The following is a 13,451-nucleotide window of genomic DNA, read 5'->3' on the forward strand; positions in this document are numbered from 1 at the left end:
TTTATTTTGATGAGGTCCTAAAAGTTCATTTTTGCTTTTGTTTCCCTTCCTTTGGAGGCGTGTCTAGCAAGAAGTTGCTGCGGCCAAGGTCAAAGAGATTTCTGCCTGTGTTCTTCTCTAGAATTTTGATGGATTCCACTCTCACATTTAGGTCTTTCATCCATTTTGAGTTTGTCTTTATGTAAGGTGTAAGAAAGCGGTCTAGTTTCATTCTTCTGCATGTGGCTGTCCAATTTTTCCCAACACCATTTGTTGAAGAGACTGTCTTTTTTCCATTGGATATTCTTTTTTTTTTTTTTTTTAACATTTTGTATCTATATATTTTTCAAAAATCTGTCCATGAAGAAGGAGCCGGGTGTTAGTTTCCTTATAGGGGGAATATTCTCATGGAGATACTGTAAGGCCAAGTCGGTCCACTTCATTTATTGTTCTTTAACAAATTCTGTGGTGCCACCGTTGTCCTGTTCAGGTTCAGGAAGCTCATTCAGTGGTATTGCAGCATCCTCATATGGCAGCTTGTCTTCTTGCCAAGCATCACCAGTCAAGTCCAAGATCCTTCCATCTCTCTGTACCTCACTGTCCATTCTCTTGCAGCTTTGATTTTGTCAGACCTGTGCCAGACCCAGCACTCCATCTGCTTTCCTCCATTGGATATTCTTTCTTGCTTTGTCAAAGATTAGTTGACGATGGTGTTGAGGGTCCATTTCTGGGTTCTCTATCCTGTTCCATTGATCTATGTGTCTGTTTTTGTGCCAGTACCATACTGTCTTGATGATTACCGCTTTGTAATAGAGCTTGAAGTCCGGAATTGTGATGCCACCAGCTTTACTTTTCTTTTTCAACATTCCTCTGGCTATTCAGGGTCTTTTCTGGTTCCATACAAAGTTTAGGATTATTTGTTCCAGCTCCATGAAAAAGGCTGATGGTGTTTTGGTAGGGGTTGCTTTGAATGTGCAGATTGCTCTGGTTAGCATAGACATTTTAACAATATTTGTTCTTCCAATCCATGAGCATGGAAAGTTTTTCCATTTCTTGTGTCTCCCTCAGTTTCTTTCATAAGTGTTCTATAATTTTCAGAGTACAGATCCTTTACCTCTTTGGTTAGGAATACCTATTCCTAGGTATCTTATGGTTTTTGGTGCAATTGTAAATGGGATCAATTCCTTGATTTCTCTTTCTTCTGCCTCATTGTTAGTATATAGAAATGCAATTGACTTCTGTGCATTGATTTTATATTCTGCAACTTTTCTGAATTCCTGTATGAGTTCTAGCAATTTTTGAGTGGAGTCTTTGGGTTTTCTACATAGAGGATCATGTTGTCTGCTAAGAGTGAGAGTTTGACTTCTTTGCCGATTTGGATGCCTTTTATTCTTTTATTTCTTTTTATTGTCTGATTGCTGAGGCTAGGACTTCTAGTACTATGTCGAACAACAGTGGTGAGAGTGGACATCCCTGTCATGTTCCTGGCCTTAGGGAAAAAGCTCTCAGTTTTTCCCCATTGAGGATGATATTAGCTGTGGGTCCTTCTATATAGCTTTGATGATCTTGAGGTATGTTCCTTCTACCCCTACACTGCTAAGAGTTTTTATCAAGAAAGGATGCTGTACTTTGTCAAATGCTTTTTCTGCATCTGTTGAGAGGATCATATGGTTCTTGTCCTTTCTTTTATTAATGTGGTGTATCACATTGGTTGATTTGCAGATGTTGAACCACCCTGGCAGCCCAGGAATAAATCCCACTTAGTTGTGGTGAATAATCCTTTTAATGTACTATTGGATCCTATTAGCTAGTATCTTGGTGAGAATTTTTGCATCCATGTTCATCAGGGATATTGGTCTGTGATTCTCCTTTTAGGTGGGGTCTTTGGTTTTCAGTTCCCATCATTTTAAATAAGTGAAATATAAATGGAGTACTGGAGTAAATATAAATGTAACTAGGCTACTTAATTCTTTTCTCAAAACCCAAATCTGTAATTTAAGGTATTTCTAAGCAGGGTGCCTGGATGGTTCAGTTGGTTAGGCATATGCCTTTGGCTCAGGTGATGGTCCCAGGGTCCTGGGATCGAGCCCCATGTTGGGCTCCCTGCTTATTGGGGAGTCTGCTTTTGCCTCTGCCCCTCTCTTCTGCTCATGCCCTCTCTCTGGCTCTCTGGCTCAAATAAATGAATAGAATCTTTAAAAAAATAAAGTATTTCTAAGCTACAACTATATGGAAGAGTTTCTTCTGCTCTGGAGAAAAGCAAAAGTGAGAGTAACCTACATAGTTGGCAAGAAATCCTTAGTTTTGAACATGTTGAAATAACATTATTATAACAAGACATTACTAGTTACATCATGGATTTAAGACTACTATCTTAATCTCATCTTTAAAACTTTTAGTCTTTGGAATGTTTTTTTTTTCCCAGTGGAAAGACTGAAGCCACCCGGTACCACACTGATGGTTTCATTTAAACTTTTAAATAATAATTAGCCTACTAAACTGTCTTTAGAATCATAGCACCTTGTGCAGCTATAATAAATGGTACAGTTGTTTGATAAAGGCCAAAAATATTCCCAAGAAATAGTCATTCATTTTCCGTCTCCATCTTTCTCCTGCCTTTCTTAATGTGTACTTCAAAAGGAAAATAATGAAACACTGCCATCTGTATGACTTTTTGAATGAAAAAGTTAAACATTTTTTTGATTCCCTTGGTAACTACCAGTAGGTCAAAGCTTAATTTTAAGTAAAGCTTAGTTTATTATTTATCAAAGCATGTACAATATTTTCAGATGGTTTTCTGTAAGTTAAAAAAATTGACAGCAGGGCGCCTGGGTGGCTCAGTCGGTTAAGCGACTGCCTTCGGCTCAGGTCATGATCCTGGAGTCCCGGGATCGAGTCCCACATCGGGCTCCCTGCTCTGCGGGGAGCCTACTTCTCCCTCTCCCCCTTCCCCTGCTTGTGTTCCCTCTCTCGCTGTGTCTCTCTCTGTCAAATAAATAAATAAAATCTTTAAAAAAAAAAATTGACAGCATAAATTTCTCTAGTTGTCATTTTTAACAATTACAAATCAATAACTCCTATCCATTCCCATTGTTTTTAAAGACTCAGTGTGAATTAATTATGATTTAGATTTTCAATCACACAAATTCAGCCAATTTTAATTACTTAAGAACAGAATTTTAGGTTTTAATATTATCTGGGATCTATCGTTTTTACTGATGACCTGTTTACTCTGTCTGTTTGTCGATACTTTCACCACATGGCCTGAAATAGAAGCAGTTTTTTCAATCATGTGACTTTACTATGCAAACTTCTAATAGAATATGATATTAATACTGATGCTATGATTTCACCCTTGCCCCCATTACTTTGGTTAGTTAATTATTCACATTGAAGTTGAGGTATCAGGGCACCTGGGTGGCTCAGTCAGTTAAGCATCTGCCTTTGGCTCAGGTCATGATCTCAGGGTCCCGGGATTAAGCCCCACATCGGGCTTTCAGCTCAGCAGCGAGTCTGCTTCTCCCTCTCCCTCTGCGATCTCTCTTGCTTTCGCTTTCTCTCAAATAAATGAATAAAATCTTTAAATAAATAAATAATTTTTTTAAAAAAATGAAGTTGAGGTATTAGTATACAGATCTTCCTGCACTTATGATGGGATTACATCCAGATAAATCCATTGTAAATTGAAAATATCATGAGCTGGGGGGCGCCTGGGTGGCTTAGTCAGTTAAGCGTCTGCCTTTGGCTCAGGTCATGATCCCAGGACCCTGGGATCAAGCCCTACGTGGGGCTCTCTGCTCAGCAGGGAGTCTGCTTCTCCCCCTCTCTCTGTCCCTCTCGTGCACACACGCATGCGTGTGCTCTCTCTCTCAAATAAAATCTTTAAAAAATAAAAGAGGGCGCCTGGGTGGCTCAGTTGGTTGAACGACTGCCTTCGGCTCAGGTCATGATCCTGGAGTCCCAGGATCAAGTCCCGCATCAGGCTCCCTGCTCAGCGGGGAGTCTGCTTCTCCCTCTGACCCTCCCCGCTCTTGTGCTCTCTTTCATTCTCTCTCTCAAATAAATAAAATCTTTAAAAAAAATAAAAGAAAATAAAAAGAAATATCACAAATTGAAAATGCATTTAATACATGTAACCTACCAAACATGATAGATTAACCTAGACTACCTTAAATGTGTTCACAGCACTTACATTAGCCTATAGTTGGACAAAATCATCTAGCACAAAGCATATTTTATAATAAAGGTCGAACAGCTCATGTAATTTATTGGATACTATACTGAAAGTGAAAAACAGAATGGTTGCATGGGTACAGAATGGTTGTAAGTGTATCAGTTGTTTACCCTCATGATGGCATAGAGGACTGGGAGCTGTGGTTTGTTGCCACTGTCCAGCATCACAAGAGAGTATTATACTGCATATTACTAGCCCAGGAAAAGATCATAATCCAAAATTGGAAGTACGGTTTCTACTGAATGCATATAGCTTTCATACCTTCAAGAAGTTGAAAAAATCATAAGTAGAACCATTAATGGTCAGGGACCATCTGTAGTCTTAGATCACTAATCTCTCAAATTAAAAATGTTTATTTAGGGGCGCCTGGGGGCCCAGTCGGTTAGGCATCTGTCTTTGGCTTGGGTCGTGATCTCAGGGTCCTGGGATCAAGCCCCACATCAGGCTCCCTGCTCAATGGGGAGCCTGCTTCTCCCTCTCCCTCTGCCTGCCACTCCCCCTGCTTGTGTTCTCTTTCTCTTTGTCAAATAAATAAATAAAATCTTTTAAAAATAATAAAAAGGTTTTTTTAATACAAATTTTCAAATTGTCATCCTCTGGGCCAAATCTAGACCATTCTGTTTTTTAAACATTTGAATGAATTACCAACATTTAAAAATTGGAATATTTAAAATAAAATTTGAGATAGCCAGCCTCTCTTAAAATTTAAACATCTGGCAATATTGGACCCACATGCCTATATTTCAGCAATTGGCCCTAGCTGAGTGGTGGCTTCTGCCTTTAAATAGGACGTGAGGTCTCTGGTTCACCCCAGAACCACCCAGCATTTACATTATCTGCTTTGCTCTGTACACTTTTTACGGCCCTTGATTTTGTACGTGCTATGCTATTAACACACTAGACAAAACACTAACCTCATGTTGGTAACCTTGTGTAAGATACTGCCCTTTCTGGAGCTTCAGGTTTCCTCACTGATAGAATTGGGACAATACTACTTACTTTTTTTAAGATTTTATTTATTTATTTGACAGAGAGAGAAAGCCAGAGAGCACAAGTAGGGGGGATGGCAGAGGGAGAGGGAGAGGCAGGCTCCCAGCTGAGCAGGGAGCCCAATGAGGGGCTTGATCCCAGGCCCCTGGGATCATGTCACCTAACCAACTGAGCCACCCAGGTGCCTCAGTACTACTTACTTTTAAGGTGGTGTGATGATAAGGAAATTTAAGGTGCCTCCCTGCTTTTTTGTCCACATGGAGAAATTTTTAAAAATAAAATACAATAATTTAAGAACTTTTATGCCTTCACTACTGCTTCCTAATCTGTAAACTAAGTTGTATAAGCTCTAATAGTTTAATTGGAAAGATGATTAGCATTCATGTAGTCCAAATCCCTTATTTTACAGGTGTGGAAACAGATCCAGAGAGATAAAGTGAGTTTCCCAGTGTCACATAGTAAATGACACATCCAGAAAAATTTTTTTTTTCTGTTTTGTTTGGTTTCTGTCTCTTGTAACACTGTATTCTCTTGACTATATCATGTTTTCTAGGTTGTATTTCCTATTGCTGGGACAAGAAACATTAGGATAAGTGGTATGATAAACAGCCCAATGAGTTTTAATTCTCTAGCAGACAGATATCTCTTAAAGGATGAAGTAGTAAATACTTCAGGCTTTGTGGGCCAGAAGTCTCTGTTGCAACTACCCAGCTCTCTGGTTTTAGTATGAAAGGAGCCACAAGCAATATGCAAACGAGTGAGCATTGCTGTGTTCCAGTAAAATTTTATTTACAAAAACAGGCAGCAGGCCAGATTTTGCCTGTGAGCTATTGTTTGCCATCCTGCTCTAGCCAACTCTAATGGGTATCTAGCTTTATGAAAGTCATATATGTGTTACCCACAAAATAAAATGGAAATAATGTGGTTACACTGCCCTATGTCACAAGGTTGCAATGTAAACTGATTGTAAAATGTTTCCAAGAAAAGAACTTCTTTGTAAACTGTCTGCCTTATGAACATTTTTTTAGCCAGTATACTTCATGAATATATTTTATAGCAAATTAGGTAAAAGAAAAGAAATACAAATGAGGGTGCCCTGAGCTCCTCGTAGTCACTCTTGGCTCTAATAGGATTCTATGGCTACATGATATACGAAATGAAGGTTTTCATTTACCCATTCTTACATTTACCACTGAAACAACTGTGATATTATAAGTCAACCTTCAGGCCTATTCATGCCACCATTTTTAAATAAGTTTTACCCTTTTTTGCTGTAATATTTGCTAAATTGAGAGGGATGTTCAGAGGAAAGGGACTCTTTTCTCAGTCTTGCAACATGAATATGATGTTGTTTTCCTTCCCTTATGATTTCTAGTTTCATACTTTGTAGGACTTAACTCTTTTTAAATTTATTGAGACTTGCTTAGTGGCATAACATGTGGCCTATCCTGGAGAATTCTCCATGTACACTTCAGAAGAATTTGTATTATATTGTTGTGGGACAGAGTATTCCATATATATGTTAGGTATAGTTGGTTGACAGTGTTGTCCAAGCCCTATATTTCTTTACTGATCTTCTTTGTAGTTGTTCTACTCATTATTGAATGTGGGGTATTGAAGTCTCTATTATTGTAGAACTATCTATTTCTCTCTTCAGTTTGGTCCATTTTGCTTCACACATTTTGTAGGTGTGTGTTTAGTTAGGTTTGTGCTTATAATTGTAATTTCTTATTGATTGGTTTATGTTTTTATCAAATATGCTGGTATGGAATTAATGTTTGTTTGCCCCCAAAATTTATATGTTGAAACTCTCCCCACTAATTGAATGATATTTGGCAGTGGATGATATTTTGATCTTTGAGAGGTAATTAGGTGTAGATGGAGTCATGAGGGTGGGGTCCTCATGGTGGAATTAGTGCCTTTATAGGAAAAGACCAGAGCTTGCTCTTTCACTACCATGTGAGGTCAAGCGGTAAGGCAGCTATCTGCAAGCCAGGGGCCAAGGAAGCCAAGAAAGAGGGCTCTCACCTGAACTCCACAAACCGTCTCATCTAAGACTTCCCATCTGTTAGAACTGTGAGAAATAGATTTCTGCTATTTAAGCAACTGAGTCTATTGTATTTTGTTATAGCATCCTGAGCATATTAAGATATACACTGTCCAGGGCGCCTGGGGGGCTCAGATGGTTAGGTGTCTGCCTTCGGCTCAGGTCGTGATCCCAGGGTCCTGGGATCGAGACCCACATCGGGCTCCCCGCTCTGCGGGAAGCCTGCTTCTCCCTCTCCCACTCCCTCTGCTTGTGTTCCCTCTTTCGCTGTGTCTCTCTCTGTCAAATAAATAAATAAAATCTTTAAAAAAAAAAAAGATATATACTGTCCATCTCTTTCTATTGTAACATTTTTTTACTTAAAATCTATTTGTCTCATATCATTATAGCCACCTCAGCTCTTTTTGTTGTTGTTGTTACTATTTACACGGAATAGCTTTTTCCATCCTCTCACTTTCAAACTATTTCTGTCTTTGAATCTTGAATGAATTCTTATGTAGACAGGATATAGATAGATTATGTTTTGTTGTTTTTTAAGTAGGCTCCACGCCCAGCATGGAGCCCAGTGCAGGGCTTGAACTCATGACCCTGAGACCAAGACCTGAGCTAAAATCAAGAGTTGGACACTTAACTAACTGAGCCACCCAGGCACCCCAGGTGGATTGTTTTTAAATTAATTTTGCAAATCTCTGCCTTTGAATTGAGAGTTCAGCCTACTTACATTTAAAGTGATTAATGGTAACATATTAGTTTCCTAGCACTACCTTAATAAAGTACCCCAGACTAGGTGGCTTAGACAACAAATTTATTTTCTCACACTTCTGGAGACTATAAGTCTGAGATCAAGATGTTGGGAGAGTTCATTTTTTCTCTGAAGTTTCTCTCCTTGACTTGTAGATGGCCATTTTCTGTCTGAGTCTTTACCTGGTCTTCCCTCTAAACAGGTCTGTATCCTTACCAGAAGTGATCAGTCATATTGGATTACAGCTCACCCTAATTACCTCACTTTAACTTAATTACCTCTTTAAAAACCCGATATCCAAATATGGTCACATTCTGAGGTACTGGCAGTTGTGACTTCAATATAATGAATTGGGGGAAAGTAATTCAGTCTGTAACAGATAAGGAAGGACTTCTGCCATTTTGCTATTTGTTTTCTATATGTCATATATTTTTTAACTCAATTACTCCATTGCTTCCTTATTTTACATTTAACTAATTTTTGTAATGTACCATGTACCTTCTCATGTCCTTTTTTTGAGTATATTTCTTAGTTATTTTCTTAGTTGTTTCTTGGGGATTGTAATTAACATCGTAAACTTATAACACACTAGTTTGAATTAATATCACCTTAGCTTTGATAATACACAAACTCTGCTCCTGTACATATCCATACTTCCCCTTATATGTTATCACAAATTATATCTTATATATTTATGTCATTGGCATAGATTTATAATTATTATTTTATGCATTTTTTAAATCACGTAGGAAGAAAAGAGGAGTTCCAAAATAAAAACAGAACAATATTGTCTTTTACATTTGTTTATTGAGTTACTTTTACTGGCATTATGTCCTCATATGGCTTGAGTTATTGTCTAATGTTCTTTTATTTCAGCCTGAAGGACTCTCTTTAGCATTTCTTACAGATAATTCTCATAGGAATGAACTCCCTTAGTGCTTATTTATCTGAGAATGTCTTAATTTCTCCTTTTTTAGAAGTTTTTATTTTTTTATTTGACAGAGAGAGAGGGAACACAAGCAGGGGGAGTGGGGGAGGGAGAAGCAGGCTTCCCACAGAGCAGGGAGCCCTACGCGGGACTTGATCCCAGGACCCTGGGATCATGACCTGAGCCGAAGGCAGACACTTAACGACTGAGCCACCCAGGCACCCCTCCCTTTTTTTTTGAAGGATAGTTTTGTGAAATCTAGAATTCTCGGATGACAGTTTTTCTTTTAGCACTTGAAATACGCCATTCCACTGCTTCTGAACCTCATGGTTTCTGATGTGAAAACAGCAGTTAATCTTAGTGAGGATCCCTTGAATATAACAAGTCACTCCTCTTTTGCTGCTTTCAAGATTTCTCTCCTTGTTTTTGGCTTTCAGGTTTGATTATAGTTTCTCTCAGAATGTATCTCTCTGAGTTTATCCTAGTCGGAATTCTTTTGAGCTTCTTAGAATTTTCCTTTTTCTTTCTTTTAAAAATATACTTATTTATTTATTTATTTATTTATTTATTTATTTATTTATTTATTTGAGAGAGAGGCAGAGAGAGCGTGAGCAGGAGGAGGGGCAGAGGAAGAGAGACAAGCAGATTCTGAGCTGAGCCCAGGGCCCAACACGGGGCTCAATCCCAGGATCCTGAGATCATGACCTGAGCCAGAAGTCAGATGCATAACCTACTGAGCCACCCAGGTGCCCCAGAATTTTCCTTTTTCTGTATGTGGACTCAAATTAATATCTGGTGTCCCTTGATTTCAGCCTGAAGAATTTCGTACAGTAGGTCTGCAGGCAACAGTTGCTGACAGTTTTTATCTATGAATATCCTCATTTCATCTCCACTTTTTAATGTATAAAATTAATTAACATACTATTTTTGAGCAATTTTAGGTTTATGGGGAAAAAATGAGAAAAAGGTCCAGAGTTCCCGTATACCCTCCTCACCCAACTCTCAATTTCCCCTATTATTAACATCTTGTACTATTGAAGTATAGTTGTTAAAACTGATGAGGCCAATACTGACACATTATTATTAACTAAAGTCCTTGATTTACATTAGAGTTCACTCTGTGTTGTACATTCTATGGATTTTGACAAATGTATAATGACATGTATCCATCATTACAGTATCATGGAATAATAATTTCACTGCTTGAAAAATCCACCATGCTACACGTATTCATTCTCCCTCCCACCCCAAAATCCCAAGCAATCACTGAACTTCCTTTAAATTTTATTTTATTATGTTATGTTAGTTACCATACAGTACATCATTAGTTTTTGATGTTGAGTTCCATGATCCATTGTTTTCGTATAGCACCCAGTGCTCCATGCAATATGTACCCTCCTTAATACCCATCACCGGGCGAACCCATCCCCCCAACCCCCTCCCCTCTAAAACCCTCAGTTTGTTTCTCAGAGTCCATAGTCTCTCTTGGTTCATCTCTCCCTCCAATTTCCACCGCCCTTCATTTTTCCCATCCTTCTCCTAATGTCCTCCATGCTATTCCTTATGTTCCACAAATAAGTGAAACCATATGATAATTGACTTTCTCTGCCTGACTTATTTCACTTAGCGTAATCTCCTCCAGTCCCATCCATGTTGATGTAAAAGTTGGGTATTCATCCATTCTGATGGCTGAGTAATATTCCACTGTATATGTGGACCACATCTTCTTTATCCATTTGTCTGTTGAAGAGCATCTCGGCTCTTTCCACACTTTGGCTATTGTGGACATTGCTGCTATGAACATTGGGGTGCATATGGCCCTTCTTTTCACTACATCTGTGTCTTTGGGATAAATACCCAGTAGTGCAATTGCTGGGTCATAGCGTAGCTCTATTTTTAATTTTGGGGGGCACCTCCACACTGTTTTCCAAAGTGGCTGTACGAACTTGCATTCCCACCAACAGTGTAAGAGGGTTCACCTTTCTCCACAACCTCTCCAACATTTGTTGTTTCTTGCCTTGTCAATTTTTGCCATTCTAACTGGTGTAAGGTGGTATCTCACCTCAATGAGGTTTTGATTTGAATTTCCCTGATGGCTTATGATGATGAACATTTTTTCATGTGTCTGTTAGCCATTTGTATGTCTTCTTTGGAGAAGTATCTATTCATGTCTTCTGCCCATTTTTTGACTTGATTATTTGTTTTTTGAGAATCACTGAACTTTTTCTTTCTTAGTGTTTGATATTTTTTTTTAAAGATTTTATTTATTTTTTTGAGAGAGAGAATGAGAGAGAGAGAGAGAGCATGAGAGGGGGGAGGGTCAGAGGGAGAAGCAGACTCCCTGCCGAGCAGGGAACCCGATGCAGGACTCGATCCTGGGACTCCAGGATCATGACCTGAGCTGAAGGCAGTCGCTTAATCAACTGAGCCACCCAGGCGCCCAAGTGTTTGATATTTTTATTATTTTTTTATTGTTATGTTAATCCCCATACATTACATCATTAGTTTTAGATGTAGTGTTCATGATTCATTCTTTGTGCATAACACCCAGTGCTCCATGCAGAACGTGCCCTACTCAATACCCATCACCAGGCTAACCCATCCTCCCACCCCCCTCCCCTCTAGAACCCTCAGTTTGTTTTTCAGAGTCCATCATCTCTCATGGTTCGTCTACCCCTCCAATTTCCCCCCCTTCATTCTTCCCCTCCTGCTATCTTCTTCTTCTTCTTCTTTTTTCTTAACATATATTGCATTATTTGTTTCAGAGGTACAGATCTGAGATTCAACACTCTTGCACAATTCACAGCGCTTACTAGAGCACATACCCACCCCAGTGTCTATCACCCAGTCACCCGATCCCTCCCACCCCACCCCCGACCCCAGCAACCCTCAGTTTGTTTACTGAGATTAAGAATTCCTCATATCAGTGAGGTCATATGATACATGTCTTTCTCTGTTTGACTTATTTCGCTCAGCATAATACCCTCCAGTTCCATCCACGACATTGCAAATGGCAAGATCTCATTCCTTTTGATGGCTGCATAATATTCCATTGTATATATATACCACATCTTCTTTATCCAGTCATCTGTCGATGGACATCTTTGCTCTTTCCACAGTTTGCCTATTGTGGACATTGCTGCTATAAACATCGGGGTGCACGTACCCTTTCGGATCCCTACTTTTGTATCTTTGGGGTAAATACCCAGTAGTGCAATTGCTGGATCATATGGTAGCTCTATTTTCAACTTTTTGAGGAACCTCCATACTGTTTTCCAGAGTGGCTGCACCAGCGTGCATTCCCACCAACAGTGTAGGAGGGTTCCCCTTTCTCCACATCCCCGCCAACATCTGTCATTTCCTGACTTGTTAATTTTAGCCATTCTGACTGGTGTGAGGTGGTATTTCATTGAGGTTTTGATTTGGATTTCCCTGATGCCGAGCGATATTGAGCTCTTTTTCATGTGTCTGTTGGCCATTTGGATGTCTTCTTTGGCAAAATGTCTGTTCGTGTCTTCTGCCCATTTCTTGATTCGATTCTTTGTTCTTTGGGTGTTGAGTTTGATAAGTTCTTTATAGATTTTGGATACTAGCCCTTTATCTGATATGTCATTTGCAAATATCTTCTCCCATTCTGTCGCTTGTCTTTTGGTTTTGACTGTTTCCTTTGCTTTGCAAAAGCTTTTTATCTTGATGAAGTCCCAATAGTTCATTTTTGCCCTTGCTTCCCTTGCCTTTGGCGATGTTTCTAGGAAGAAGTTGCTGCGGCTGAAGTCGAAGAGGTTGCTGCCTGTGTTCTCCTTTAGGATTTTGATGGACTCCTGTCTCACATTGAGGTCTTTCAACCATTTGGAGTCTATTTTTGTGTGTGGTGTAAGGAAATGGTCCAGTTTCATTCTTCTGCATGTGGCTGTCCAATTTTCCCAACACCATTTGTTGAAGAGACTGTCTTTTTCCCATTGGACATTCTTTCCTGCTTTGTCAAAGATTAGTTGACCATAGAGTTGAGGGTCCATTTCTGGGCTCTCTATTCTGTTCCATTGATCTATGTGTCTGTTTTTGTGCCAGTACCATACTGTCTTCATGATGACAGCTTTGTAATAGAGCTGAAAGTCCGGAATTGTGATGCCGCCAGCTTTGCTTTTCTTTTTCAACATTCCTCTGGCTATGCGGGGTCTTTTCTGGTTCCATACAAATTTTAGGATGATTTGTTCCATTTCTTTGAAAAAAGTGGATGGTATTTTGATGGGGATTGCACTGAATGTGTAGATTGCTCTAGGTAGCATTGACATCTTCACAATATTTGTTCTTGCAATCCATGAGCATGGAACATTTTTCCATTTCTTTGTGTCTTCCTCAATTTCTTTCATGAGTATTTTATAGTTTTCTGAGTAAAGATCCTTTGTCTCTTTGGTTAGATTTATGCCTAGGTATATTATGGTTTTGGGTGCAATTGTAAATGGGATTGATTCCTTAATTTCTCTTTCTTCTGTCTTGTTGTTGGTGTATAGGAATGCCACTGACTTCTGTG

The 13,451-nt window shown here is 39.1% G+C and overlaps 1 protein-coding gene and 1 pseudogene across 1 annotated transcript in view; one reads left to right on the forward strand and one right to left on the reverse strand.

Moving 5' to 3' along the window:
• The window catches only part of CHIC1 (cysteine rich hydrophobic domain 1), a 70,687-nt gene that overhangs the window by 29,825 nt on the left and 27,411 nt on the right, over positions 1-13,451 (forward strand). The gene's annotated exons all lie outside the window — the stretch shown is intronic.
• On the reverse strand, positions 315-584 carry LOC118025880 (annotated as a pseudogene).

This window comes from Mirounga leonina, unplaced genomic scaffold (genome assembly GCF_011800145.1).
Source record: "Mirounga leonina isolate KUSES-001 unplaced genomic scaffold, KU_Mleo_1.0 Mir_204, whole genome shotgun sequence".
Classification (NCBI taxonomy): Eukaryota; Metazoa; Chordata; class Mammalia; order Carnivora; family Phocidae; genus Mirounga; species Mirounga leonina.